Below are 14,834 nucleotides of genomic sequence, written 5' to 3'. Positions count from 1 at the left end.
CTTCATAACAGGTCTCCATCCAAATTAACGTTCGCTTCACTGAGCGAGTGCTGGAGCGCTCCAAGTCCCGCCAACAATTTAGGTTGGCTCCAAATTTTGCTAGACCGCTGGAACCTCCCGGTCAGCCGCCTGAGCCTCCAGAGGCCATGGAGGTGTCCCGCACGGGGTCCAGGGTCTGGTCCACGCCGGTACCTTCAGTCTGTTTCCGTTGTTGGCAGACTGGGCACCTTGCTATCCAATGCCCACAGCGGCCGGGAAACGCTCTTGTCTAGTGGTTATCGGAGGGGGCTTACTAGACACCGCGACTTTCTCCTCCAAGCTCCTGTTTAAAGGGGCGTTAGAGTTTGATGCTTCCACTCTGGTTGTGGAGGTTTGTGTGGACTCTGGAGCGGAGGGCAATTTCATGTCGTCTGCCTTCGCCCAACAACATGCAATCCCGCTGGTCCTGCTACCTCAACCCGTCACTATCAGAGTGGTGAATGGTGCGACACTCCCGTCCCAAATCACCAACCAGACGGCTCCACTGAGACTCTCACTGTCTCCTTCCCATCAGGAGATGCTGTCTCTTCTTGTCATGCCCGAAGGTATACACCAGGTCCTCCTAGGGGTTCCCTGGTTACGAGTTCACTCTCCTCACATAGAGTGGTCCTCGGGAAAAATCCTCGGTTGGAGCAAGTCCTGCGAGGGTAGGTGTCTGAGGGAATACAGTTCACTATCTCTGAGGTTCCCGCAGATCTCTCCTTGCTTCCCAAGCCATATCAGCAGTATGCAGACGTTTTCTCCAAGAAGGCGGCGGAGACCCTTCCGCTGCACCGCCCTTACGACTGTCCTATTGACCTCTTGCCCGGTGCTGAGCCTCCTCGGGGTCGAGTCTACCCCCTATCTCTCCCAGAGACAGAGGCCATGTTTCAGTATATCAGGGAGAATTTGGCAAGAGGATTCATTAGGAAAGTCGGTGTCTCCGGCGGAAGCGGGATTCTTCTTTGTCCAAAGGAAGAACGGAGAATTACGTCCGTGCATCGATTACAGGGGTCCTAACGCCATAACCGTTAAGAATAAGTATCCTCTACCCCTGATATCGGAACTGTTCGATAGGCTACAGCTTGATCTGCGAGGAGCCTATAACCTGATTCGTATCTGTGAGGGGGACGAATGGAAGACAGCATTTAACACCAGAGAAGGGCACTATGAATACCTGGTGATGCCCTTCGGGCTATGTAATGCTCCAGCCGTCTTCCAAGACTATGTGAACGATATCTTCCAGGATATGCTTACCACCTCGGTAGTAGTTTATCTGGACGATATTCTCATTTACTCTCCAGATATTGACTCCCACCGGAGAGATGTTCGCAAGGTTTTCGATCTCCTGCGAGCAAACTCCCTTTACGCCAAGTTGGAGAAATGTGTGTTTGAGCAGGAGTCCTTTTCTTTCCTTGGTTATATCATCTCGGCCCAAGGGTTGGCCATGGATCCTGCCAAACTACAGGGGGTGATGGATTGGCAGGAGCCCCATTCTCTCAAAGCGGTGCAGCGCTTTATGGGGTTCATAAATTATTATCGCCAATTCATTCCCCATTTCTCAACTTTGGTAGCCCCCTTGGTAGCCCTCACCAAGAAAGGTGCAAACCCCAAACTGTGGTCGGAAACTGTCTCCAAGGCCTTCGCCGCTATTAAATCCCACTTCGCTAGTGCTCCCATTCTACATCGCCCCGATGTAGATAAGCCCTTCATTCTGGAGGTGGATGCCTCTTCCATCGGTGCTGGAGCGGTCCTGTTCCAGAAGGACTCGCAACGTCGGGAGCACCCATGCTTCTTCTTCTCTAAGAACTTCACACCGGTGGAGAGGAAATATTCCATCGGGGACAGGGAGTTGCTAGCAATGAAGCTGGCCTTCTCAGAGTGGAGACACCTTCTGGAGGGGGCTCGCCACCCTTTCCAGGTGTTCACCGACCACAAGAATTTGGTCTATTTACAAACAGCCCAGCGGCTGAATTCTCGCCAGGCCAGATGGTCCTTGTTCTTCTCCCGATTCCACTTCACCCTGCATTTTCTCTCTGGGGAGAAGAACGTCCGGGCCGATGCTCTCTCCCTCTCTGTGGTGTCATCGGAGGAGGAGGAGCTGAGGACCATGGCTCCGGTCGCCCTCGAGTCTGTACCTCCGGGCAAGACTTTTGTCCCTGCCCATCTGCGACCGGAGGTCCTTTCTTGGGCTCATTCGTCTAGGGTGGGTGGACATTTTGGGAACAAACGGACCTCTGAGCTTCTGGCGAGGACGTACTGGTGGCCACATATGGCCCGTGACGTCAGGGACTATATTCAGGCGTGCGTCTCTTGCGCCCAGATTCGGTCCTCTCGGCAGCGGCCCGCTGGGTTACTCTATCCCCTGCCGGTAGCGGAGAGGCCCTGGGAGATGGTCAGTATAGACTTTGTGGTGGGTCTGCCCAAGTCCAGTGGCAGCACCGTCATTTGGGTGGTCACCGATCATTTCTCCAAGATGGTGCATCTGGTGCCACTCTCGCGGCTACCTTCTGCATGGGGCCTGGCAGCGTTGTTTATTAAACATGTCTTCTGCCTGCACGGCATGCCGGATAAGATTGTCAGCGACCGGGGTCCTCAGTTTGCGTCTCGGTTTTGGAGAGAGCTCTGTTCTCTGCTCAGCATCGAGCTAAATCTCTCCTCGGCCTATCATCCCGAGACGAACGGGTTGGTTGAGAGAGCCAACCAGACCTTGGTAACATATCTGCGACATTTTGTCTCGGCCAGGCAGGATGACTGGGCATCCTTGCTGCCGTGGGCAGAGTTCGCTTTGAACAACGCTGTGGCCGACTCCACCGGTCAGACCCCATTCCTCTTAAATTACGGCCAGCATCCGCGCGTTCTCGTGCCCATGCCCGTGTCATCCACCGACTCTAGGGTGGCAGACTGGGAGGTGGAGGCACGTGACTAGAGTTGAGCGACTTTTGTTTTTTTAGGGTCGAGTTTCGTTTCATGAAACCCGACTTTTCCAAAAGTCGGGTCGAGCAAAATCGCCGACTATAGGGAAGAGTCGGGGGTCCGACCGAAACACGAAACTCAATGTAAGTCAATGGGGAATTAAAGTCGGCAGTAAGAGGAGGACAGGAAACACACCTACAGTGCCCATTTGAATGCCAAAAGCATCAATTCTTATTACTTAAGCTTGTCAACCTTAATTTACTTCATAATACTAGTTGCGCACTGAAAAATGGGGGTTATTTGGCTACAGTTGTGGGGGGGTAGGGCTGGCTCCAGGTTTTCGTGGGCCCAGGGCCAAAGAGCGCCCCTTTAACACATACCACAACTCATGATGCTCCGATACGGCAGAGAAATAGCAGTATAGTACAATGAAAAATACTTCACTTCTTACATCTCATGACTGATATCCATTTTAAATTCTCCAATACCTCCAAAAACGGACAGTATATAACTCCATACAGTATTATGGCCAGCGCTTAATGCGCTATACAGAGTAATGAGGCCCATATATTTCTCCATATGGAATCATTGATCCCATATAATGTTTCAAACCGTATATGATGAGCTCCACATAATGCTATAGTATATGTTGGTCCCAATGGATGAAGCTCCACTGTCTTATGGGCCCAAATAATGCTCCATATATAATGGGCCCCATTTCTACTGCTCTAGTGTATAATGGGCCCTGTAAATGCTGCTCCAGTGTCTGATGTCCACCTTTGGAATGCTCCAGTGTATGGTGGGCCCCCATATATCATTCACCAGAGTATAGTGCTCCCCAAAAATTGCTGTCCCAACATTGAAAACAATTACATGAGTCTCCTTGCTAGGGAATCCCTGCACTACTCTGAACTCCTTGTCGTCCCCATCTTCCATCTCACTGCACTTGGCTGTTTAGGCCCTCCCACCGGCAGAGACACTTTTGCGTACTATGCGGTGCCCTGTGCCAGTGCCATCGCCCATGAGTATGCCCCCCCACCTGCTCAAGGAACCTGCACTTTCATCTGCACCTTCCTCTTTGTCACCGTGTAAGGTGGTATAGTATGTGGGAAGGGGAACCTGAGTTTCCTCTGGGTCCGATTTTGGCAGTGTAGAGTGCGAGGGGAATGTAGTGGTCTGGGTCAATGTACCAGCAGCATCATCCAGCAGTGGCTGGGCCTCAGTGCACTTGTGGCTTCCCCAAGAGTACAGTCGCCACTGTGGCATTACCTTCCTCCTAGGGAGTGTGTTGTCAAGCTTGGGAGCAATGAAGGATCTCTCTAGCAGTGAAACCAACACACAACACATTTCCCACTCCAGGCTAGCAGGGAGACCTCTGAACCTGACTGCTGAGGAGCTGCTCTCTGTGGTCGGGAGGAGGTAAGTTAGGGCACTCTGTGCAGGGAAGGGAAAGTGTGTGGACGTGAGAAGGGGAGCTGGAGGATGAGCAGAGTTAAGGCTCACTCCTAGCTGGAGCGCATGGTCCCGATTCCGGTCTCCGAGTTTGTAGGGACACTGACGTTCCTGCAGCAGAAACCGGGGGAAGTAGCAGCTATAAATGCTCTGTACCCAACTAAGGCTCGGAGGCCCCAGCATCGACGTGTGGGAGCCAGAAGGAAAAGGCTACAGCTGTCTGCCATACAAGTAAAGTCTGAGGAATCTGTTAGACAGGAGGCGCTTCATTGAACCACGGTCCTGTGAGTGCTTCCCCCACAAGCGCTATAAAGGAGACGTTTAGGAAGGTACATGTTGGCGGAGTGTTGGAAGGGAGCTTTCCATTTTGGTCCCGGAGGTTGGCTGAGGTCCTGACCCGGAGGACACAGCACAGAGGCAGGCATCTGTGTAACCTGCAGACTGTGAGTAAAGCTTTGGAACTGCCCGCTCTGGTGTCCTACAGTTATTCCAGCACCGCTACATCTGGGTACCAGCACCTACACCGCCTGTGCCTTTCCCCCATCACTACATCTACACTTCCCTGGGACTCCAGCTCCACCTGTGGGGAGCTTCACCATCTTTGCTGCACAACACCATCAGTCCCAGAGTATCTGCATGCAGCGTCGGCCTAACATCTATGTTGCCGAACACCACAGGTGGCGTCAAACTATCTATATAAACTCTTTACCATTATACCACGCCATTTACATGGGCGCCCAGGGTCACCGTCCGGGTCACCGCTGCTGTGACACATCCCACTGAGACCGGCCCGGTACCGAGTACCCCACAGCCCTGGGAGGGCGACCCATCTGCCGACTGCTGATCGGGCAGCGTTATTCCCACGAACCTCCAAACAGCGTCCATGAAGGCAAAGTTTTTGGTTTCAGGAGGCAGTATGATTGCAAAGCTGAACCTTAAAGGAATGTCCAAAAGGGCACCACCAGGAGTGGAACCTGTGGCTTAATTGGACTCCACCCGGGAAACCACAACAATGCCACCTAAAGAAAAGATGCACACTTTGAAAGCTTTGTCGATTCTGTGTGTGGTGTGGTATGTGTGTTTGTAGTTGTACCAGCGATTTCTCAGCTTTATTCCGTTAACAACCGAGACTCCGGCATGCCCCCGCAGTACGCGTCAAGCTTACTAGAGGGATAAGCGAGGCTCTGGCACGTGAGATCGAGCAATAACAGCTCTAGCATTCCCGTACATGTCCAGGGCTGCATGCACGCTACACTGAAAGGACCAGCTTTTGTCGCTTACAGGTGCAGATAACCTGCTGAACTCCGTTAGTGATGGGGATCTGAGATTCAGATTATTCCCCGCGAACGATGATTTCCCAGTAAGTTCAGGTCAACCGCAATTCCGGAGTTAGGCCTAACCGTCATTCCTGAAAAAATTACGTGTCCAAACCACAGGTGCTGTAGCTTGCTTAACAGCTCGGCAGCCGTTCTCAGGCCCAGTATGGATTCAACAACATTGTAGAAAGTTGATAAAGGGTACAGTTTCACCGGATAACACGTATATATGTAGCCTAGTTTACACCTTAAAAATATATGTCTATAGATCAGGAGGCAGACTCAGATGTCCTCAGGCCCAGTATGGATTTGACCAGATTGTACAAAGTTGAGAAAGGGTACTTTATCACTGGATAGCAGGTATATATAGCATAGTTTAAACATGTAAAATCTCTGTGTTCTCAGTATGGATTACACAGCAATCTAAAAAGTGGAAAAAAGGAAATGCATTTGAGGCGTACACAACTATATACTTTTGATGTTATTTTTAAATCTTCATATATATTTCTGTCTCAGTAATACAGTCCAGCCTCTCCGCAATAGGAAATGAGATGCATACAATTACTGACATAAAGGCTAGTGATTGCAGAAATCTAGGAATTACTATTCACGGGAAAAACTTCCGTCACAATACTCATAGGCGATGCTGACCCTCAATTAATTTGTGTGTTGAGACAGCGAAAACATTTTTTTGTGAATAAAGTCTTGTGGCATCGCACTTCCGTTGATTCCATCACTGTTACTCATCTCAATCAAATTTTTATCACAGGGAGCGATGTAAACATGGTGCTCACTGGCTATCATGATCTGTCACGTAACTTTGGAGTGCAAAAGACAGAAGCCACAGGCCGTAGGTGATTCTACTTGATTGGCATGAGAGGGCACATTTTAAAATGTGCGCCGGAATGTCACACATTTGTGAGTAGGAAAACTGTGAACGCTGATGATAAACCACCACTGCATGTCATTGTGAGTAGACGTCCATAAGAAATGGAAGCCATTGATCATCTGGAGCTAGAGCCCAGCCAGCAGGACAGGGCATAGCTACATCTTAACCATCATCTTTTAGTTCAATCAATTTGTAGTGGCAGTCCCAGTGAAGGATTTGACAGCCCAGAATACACAGCGGAGGAGCAGGGGGAGGTAAACATTGCAAATGCTGGGGCCCTGCCCAAGCAAGGGGGGCACACTTGTGGGCATCGTTACTGGCACTGGGCCCCTCATAGTACGGCGGTGTGTCTGACAGCGGGTGTGCACCACCACCATCAGAGACACTTGATTGCACTATGAGGGACCCTGTGCCAGTGCCCGCGCCCAAGAGTCGGCCTACCCACCTGTCCAGGGCAACGGCACTCACACGGTTTCGTGCGCTAGGTGGTGACCCCGGCCATGGGGGGGCAGCCCAGTTAGGGCGGTTTACAAAGTGGCATATGTTGATGTGGGACATTCAGCTGCTGCAAAAGGCGAAATAGGTCAAGTTCGCGGAATAGGAGGAGGACCAAAGCAAGCCATTTTTCTGGCAACCTATGTGTCATCAAGGGAAGGTGGGACAAAATTCTTGGAAATCCATGCATGGTTCATTTTAATGAAGGTTAGATCATCCACATTTTGGGTTGACAGACGGGTCCTTTTTTCTGTCAGGATTGATCCAGCTGCACTGAAGACTCTTTCCGATAGCACACTTGCAGCTGGGCAAGCGAGCTCCTGTAAGGCATATTGTGCCATTTCAGGCCAGGTGTCTAGTTTAGCGGCCCAATAGTCAAAGGGGAATGACCTGTGCGGGAGAACATCGATATGGGAGGAAAAGTAGTTTGTAACCATAGTTGACAACTGCTGTCTCCTGTCACTTTCCATCGATGCAGTATTACCAGTTGTGTGAGCGGTACTTGAAAAATCAGTCCACAACATTGTCATGAAACCCCTGTCTCCAACGCCACTTCTGCTGTGTGCACCACGAACACCTCTGCCAAGCTGCCCCCAGCCCGTACGGCTCGTGTGAGAACCATCACCGCTGCTGTGTGCTGGGAATGCCTCAACCAACCGATTTACCAGAGTTGCTTGTTTATTAGCCATTACTAGGTCAAGGTTCTCCTGTGGCATGATGTTTTGTAATTTGCCTTTATAGCGTGGATCCAGGATGCTGGCCAACCAGTAGTCGTCATCGTTCATCATTTTGGCAATGCGGGGGTCCCTTTTTAGGATCTGCAAGGCATAATCTGACATGTGGGCCAATGTTCCCGGTGTCAATGATGCACTGCGAGTGCTGGTTGGAGGAGCACTTTCTGGCAAATCCTCATTCCTCCAGTCACGCACAAACCCTGTACCAGACCTTGCCACGCCAACATTTTCACTTGCCCCACGAGATGCATCCTCCTCCCCTAAGTAATTATCCCCATCATCATCCTCCTCCTCCTCTTCTTCCTCCACCTCGTCCAGGAGAGGTCCCTGAGCAGACAATGGCTGAATGTCATCAAGGATTCCCTCCTCCTCTTCCTCCTCGTCAACATTGGCTGCAGACGCCTGCTCCTTAAGGTGCGTCAAAGTTTGCATGAGCAGACACATAAGTGGGATGCTCATGCTTAGGATGGCGTCGTCTGCGCTTACCTGCCGTGTGCATTCCTCAAAACACTGAAGGACTTTACAGAGGTCTTTCAGCTTCGACCACTGCACACCTGTCAACTCCATGTCTGCTCTCAAAGTGCCTGGCCGTGTATCCTCCCACAAATGCATTATGGCCTGCCTCTGTTCGCACAGCCACTCAACCATGTGCAGGGTGGAGTTCCACCTTGTTGCAATGTCGACAATGAGGCGGTGGTTGGGAAGGTGGAGCAATCGCTGCAGCTTCTGCATACGAATGGGGTGTACAGGCGACTGGCGGATGTGCGCGCACAGTCTTCGCACCTTCTGGAGCAGGGCTGTTAACTCCAGATAATTGTTGAGGAAGCACTGCAAAACCAGGTTCAAGGTGTGAGCCAAGCAAGGTATGTGGCTGAGTTTTGAAAGGGCTATGGCTGCCACAAAATTGCGGCCATTATCACTAACTACCTTGCCTGCCTCAAGATGTATACTGCCCAGCCATGACTCAGTTTGTCGCTGAAAGTACTGGGCCAGCACCTCCACGGTGTGTCTGTTGCCCAAACACATCATCTGCAACACAGCCTGCTGACGCTTTCCACTAACTGCTCGATAGGGGGACACCTCGTGTGCAACAGTGGCAGCTGCAGATGGAGTGCTCGTACGACTGCGCTCTGTGGACGAGCTTTCGCTTCTGGAGGAGGAGGAGGGTCGAACGCCTACAGCCAACTGTTTCCTATACCGTGGGCTAGGCAGCACTGTCCCACCACCGCTGTCCCCTGTGTACCCTGCATCCACCACATTAACCCAGTGCGCAGTGATGGACACGTAACGGCCCTGGCCATGCCGACTGGACCATGCATCTGTTGTGAGATGCACCTTTCCACTCACTGACTGCTTGAGTGCATGGACAATGCGGTCTTTCACATGATGGTGGAGGGCTGGGATGGCTTTGCGAGAGAAGTGGCGACTGGGTAGGTCATAGCGTGGTACTGCATAGGCCATGAGTTCGCGGAAAGCTGTGCTTTCCACCAACCGATAGGGCATCATTTCTAACGAGATTAGTTTGGCAATGTGGGGGCAGTTCACCTGTGGTGCATGTGCGAGTCATTTGAGTCTTAGTAAGGTATATAAGGCTGTTGGATCATGATCAGTGTACCTCCCCTGATGAAGCCGCATGGGTTGCGGCGATACGCGTGGGGTATGATCCTGGGTGTAGCACCCACTTGGTTATAGCTGTATTTTCACTGCGACCTTATTATTGGTTGCTCTGGAGTAATTTTTGTGTGGTACAATTGAATATTGGATTGTGGGCATTGGCCATATTGCTGTTGGCTTATTATGGCCTGTGTGCCCTAACCAGTGAATATTTAGGGACACATGCATGGAATTATTTCATGCAGTGATTGTGCAATATTAGGGCCCTTGGTCTCCATGAGCAGGTTTATGGGGTGGTTGTTGTGATTAATTTCAGTGAGGTTGGACCACATGGTTGATATACAGGTTATTACAGCATAATCTATAAGTGTGATATGCCATACTTCACTGTTATATATTGTGGGATGCTTCATATGTTTTTATTATGTTTTTAATTGTATTGCTGCATCAATAAAACATTGTTTTTGTACTGGTTCAGTGTGCGCTATTTGCAGTGGTTCTTTTTCTTCTCTTCTCATGTTTATTATTCCACTGTTGCTGCACCTAAACCTTCATTTATATATTTGTGATTGGTACAGTTGGTGCGCCCCATTTTTGTTATATATAATTGGTTTTGGTCGGTTCTTTGCCGGCCCTTCTTGTGGGCTGCACACACTTGATGGGTAGTGTATGTGCCTTATTATTGGCCTGGAACATTATTGTATGCTCTAGGCGTTTACCATTAATATAATTATTATTTGGTTGATGCATTGTGCAAGTGTATTATATTGTATATTTTTTAATTTATTGTTGTTCTATTTCAGCCTTCCTTACCTTGGTTCTTCCCGGATGGATTGGGATACGAGAGAGGCAGCATGGAGGGCGCAGTCCTCAGATATTTTTTCCACTTCTAATAGTTATATGCCTAGTTCAGAATTTGCTAGTGTGACTGCAGAGTTGATAGCAGCACATAAATTAGGCATCAGGTTGTGGTGGAACATTCGGTCCTTGGAGGAATATATTAAATCCAACATTGTGCCAAGAGGCCTTAGGGTTTCTATATATCCGGCATGGGAACCCTCTTTGGACTTTCGTGCCACATGGGAGAAGGGACTTTTACGATGCTCAGGTATTATTATGAATATGTTGTTGGAACATGATAGGGAGCTATTGGTCTCGGTTAAAAAACAGATTAAAGAATTAGATACTAAACTGAGTGCTTTTGATGAACCAAGTATTGCCTTTTAAAACCAGGCTCAAAGAGACTTTGGACAGATATGATAGGGATATTACCCATAAGAAAAAATCCAAATTTCACAGAGATCGTAGAGATTTTGAGGAGAAGCAGGTATTCCAATGGAAACACAAAGGGAATATTAGACGTAAGGCCCCTATGGATAGGGCCCCAGAGAGAACTGTAGAGTTGGCCCGTAAACCTGATTATACATCGGGTAGTGATTTTTTATCTTCAGCCGAGAGCGAGGCCGAAATCGGACAAGAAGGGGCCGTCGCAGGCGGGAGGATGTTCACAAGAAACACCCGCTTCAGGGGACGCAGGCCCCCGCAGTACAATCAGTACAGGAATTTTCGCAAGTAGATGAGGAGGTTGTCGTGGAGGATGGGACTACGGAGATACAGGTACAGGAGAATGTGCTTCAAATCATTAACCTATCTCAATATAACCTTTCACCTTTGGAAATTTCTGTGTTACAGAGGGGTTTGACTTTTTCGCCTGTTATAGGTATGGATAAGTTCACTTTGGTTAAGGACCTTTATATTTTTTGCAGACAATTAATTCTTCAGGTTTTACATAACAAGCCACGGATGGTGGATGGTTTGGATCAAACGGATCGTCAGGTGTTACAGGATCTATTGGATCTTTTACAGGAGGACACGACACATGGTAAAAATCGATTTCCTTATAAAAATAAATCAATGGTAGCCCCGCCTTTTTCCTTGGTTCCAGCTGTGAGGTTTTTTTTGAGTTGGTCAAAAAAGATTTTTTGGCCATTCCTGCTAGATCACGTCACGTGGATAATCTACATGCGGGGGAAAGACTGGCTGTGGATAATTTAAAATCTAATAAATTGTTTTTGATTAAGGAGGCTGATAAAGGTGGAAATGTGGTGTTGTGGCCGCATGAATTATATCAGGAAGAGGCGCACCGCCAATTGGATAATGTTCGATTCTACAAAAGATTACCGTCAGATCCTACTGGACCCTTCTCTATTAAATTCAAGAGACTACTAGATAGGGCTTTTGAGTTGGGTATTATTAACAAGAAGGAGATGGAATTTTTGTGGGTTGAACATCCAATCACTCCTACCTTTTACATTTTGCCGAAGGTCCATAAGGATCTTGTTAGGCCTCCGGGCCGACCTATAGTTGCCAGTATAGGCAGCTTATGCGAAAAGGCCTCTATCTATGTGGACTATTTCCTTCAACTGATGGTGAAGACGTTACCATCCTATATACAGGATACCTCTCATTTTATTAGGAAACATCGTGATGTTACTCTACCCCCTGGGGCCTTGTTGGTCACTTGCGATGTAGAATCGCTTTACTCTAATATTGACCATTCTGATGGCATCACTGCAGTACTGTATTTTTTTGATCAGATAGTTCATTCGGATAGAATGCACGATTCATTCATTGTGGATCTGTTAGGTTTTGTGATGAAGCATAATTTCTTCCTTTTTGACAGGTCTTATTTTCTCCAGACCTCCGGTGTGGCTATGGGGGCCAGATGTGCCCCGGTTTTGGCTAACTTGTTTCTCGGATGGTGGGAGGCCACTCGGGTATATGTGACACAAATGTTCAGAGATAAAGTGCGACTTTGGTCGCGCTTTATCGACGATATTTTTTTCATTTGGACTGGTACGGTAGAGGAATGTGATATCTATATGGGATTATTGAATTCCAATCCATACAACATTGTGCTCACCTATTGTCACGGGGGCTTAGTTCAACTAAGGCTGAAATACCCGGGGCCCCTGTGGTGTCCCTTTACTAGGGGAAACCCTGTCTGACCCTCAACCCAGGGTTTTTGCTGAAGGTGCAAATGCCTGAGCCTCCGACCTTTCCTTATCTCCTGCTCAGCCCTGCACTTAACCCTCCACCCTCCACCCAGTGAGAAGTCACCACCAAAGCTCCCACACAAATAATGACAGACAGGGAGAACTTAAACTGCACTGCGCCGCACACACACAGGAATAAACAGTAATGTGAACAGGGCACAACTAAACACAAATATGGGAAGGAGAAAGGATAACGACGGATCATACGACACCAGATATGAATCTCTCTCTCTCTTGAACACCTCCACTCCAGACCGGAACCACTTGGTATGAAACACAAGCTATAATCGGCGATGCCCATAGGCCAGCATGACTATTTAAAGACCGTGGGCGTGACTAACCATCCAACCTGGTCTCCAGCAGGATTAACCCCCGAGAGCCTGAAGATCAGGCCGGCGCCACTGAGGCTATAGTGGCTGGAGGTGGAACTACCTCTGCCTGCCGGATGCTGTGGTGTGAACAGCGTCCGACATGACACCTATACTGTGTCCTCTGTTTCAGTTAACTTCTTGGATCTTACGGTCTCTAATATCAATGGGGGCATCTCTACAAGACTGTTTAGAAAACCTACTGCTACAAATAGTCTTTTGGACTATACAAGTTTTCATCCAGCCCATACGAGAAATGGGGTGCCCATAGGGCAATTTTTGAGAGTACGAAGAAATTGCACGTCGGAGGTAGTGTCTCGTGAGGAGGCTGCACAATTAACGAAGCGCTTCAGGAAGAGAAACTATCCTCGGGGTAGCATTTCACGAGCTTATCAGCGAGCGAATGGTACTACGCAGGACTCTCTCCTGGTTACTCGTGACAAGATTCGGAGTGTGATGCCCCGGTTCATTACGCAATATAATAGTCAGTGGTCACAGGTGAGTGAGAGAAGTGATTGGGAGACATTGGGGTATACTTACGACGGACTTGCAGACGTCTGCTCTGGTGCCGGAACGGCCCTGTATAACAGCAAGAAGGGCTCCAAACTTTAAGGATATTTTAACAAAAAGTCACTATATGAGACCAGTAATTGGGTTGGAAAGGGGAATAATGCTTAGGGGCTCATTTGCATGTGGCAATTGTACCATATGCCCCCATATGCATTCCATCAGGGATTATTTTGTGAACCCAAGAGACGGCACTAGACATAGGTTAAGGTCATATATGAACTGCAAAACTACTTGTGTGGTTTATGCATTAATCTGTCCATGTCATCAGGTTTACGTTGGTCAAACTTCTCAGGAATTACGCCGGAGGATCCAGAAGCATTTCTCAACAATCAACCTGGCACGTATTGATCAAACCAAGGGCAAGGTGTTGACATCTGTGGCAGCCCATTTCTTGAACCACCATGCTGGTAAGATTGCTGGTACTATGGTGGTCGCATTGGAGAAAATATCATTATCCAATAGGGGGGGTTCACCCAGAAAGCTATTATTACAAACAGAGTCCAGATGGATTTTTAATTTGGACTCACTGAGCCCAAGGGGTCTAAATGAGGAGCTCTTATTTACTGGATTTCTGGGATGAATATTTATGATGTTCTCTTCTCTCCCCTCATGCAGTTATCCTATTGGACATCACTTCTCATGGGGATGATGGTTACCCCTTACCTCATTGGAATCTCAGTCTGGATATATTGTGTTAGGTCTTCGTTCTCTTATATGTAACTAAAATCTGAATAAAGTTGTACTGTATTGATTTATATGGTTCTAATTGATAGGTTTACACGATGTCTCTGTAGTCTCTTGGAGATATTCCTTATCATTATCTTCTGTTTTCTGTATAGTAGGAGTCTGATGTGAGGGGGGTTTTATCATCATATTATCATTTTTGGCTGTGAGGTTTTACCTTATACATTGCTTGGGACATTAATCCCTTTATGGATTTTCTATCTAGTTCTATTGTATATTGTGACCTTGGAATAATATGGTGGATCCCTAGGTTTGAGCTCATGGGGACCATTGGGTTGGACCTGGGGATAGGTAGCCATTGTTATATTTTTAATGTCTTTTATGACATGTACCGGTGTTCATGTTTCACATTAACCCTAATTAGCTTATGGCTCCTTTTCATGTTGTGACCCCCTCCCTATGTGTTTCTGTCTGTCTCATTGTTGTGTCTGTTCTTCATGTTGCATGCTCTTGTGAGCACTGTGTCGTTGGAGCTGCAGCCTCGCGCCCGGGTATGGGTTACCGCTCGGTGCTGACCTTGATTGACTTCTTTGGTCAGCATGTGGGGGCGTGAGGCTTGCGTTCCAGGGGAGAACTCCATGTGTCTCACTGGACGCAGGTGCGAAAAAGAAAAAAAGAGAGAAAAAATTTTTTCAAAGAGAAATTTTTTGAGGGATTTTTTT

At 48.3% G+C, this 14,834-nt stretch overlaps 1 long non-coding RNA gene across 1 annotated transcript; it reads left to right on the top strand.

The window, feature by feature from the left end:
* Positions 1 to 10,856: 10,856 nt before the first annotated feature.
* LOC141069334 (uncharacterized) lies at positions 10,857 to 14,023 on the top strand. Its single transcript, XR_012226538.1, has 3 exons — positions 10,857 to 11,051; positions 11,201 to 11,316; positions 13,697 to 14,023. It is a non-coding gene; the product is annotated as an uncharacterized lncRNA (long non-coding RNA).
* Positions 14,024 to 14,834: the final 811 nt, after the last annotated feature.

This window comes from Dendrobates tinctorius, unplaced genomic scaffold (assembly GCF_039654945.1).
Source record: "Dendrobates tinctorius isolate UK_male_01 unplaced genomic scaffold, ASM3965494v1 ptg000258l, whole genome shotgun sequence".
Lineage (NCBI taxonomy): Eukaryota > Metazoa > Chordata > Amphibia > Anura > Dendrobatidae > Dendrobates > Dendrobates tinctorius.
The sequence above is the reverse complement of the archived record's forward strand: the minus strand, read 5'-3'. Positions and strand labels throughout refer to the sequence as shown.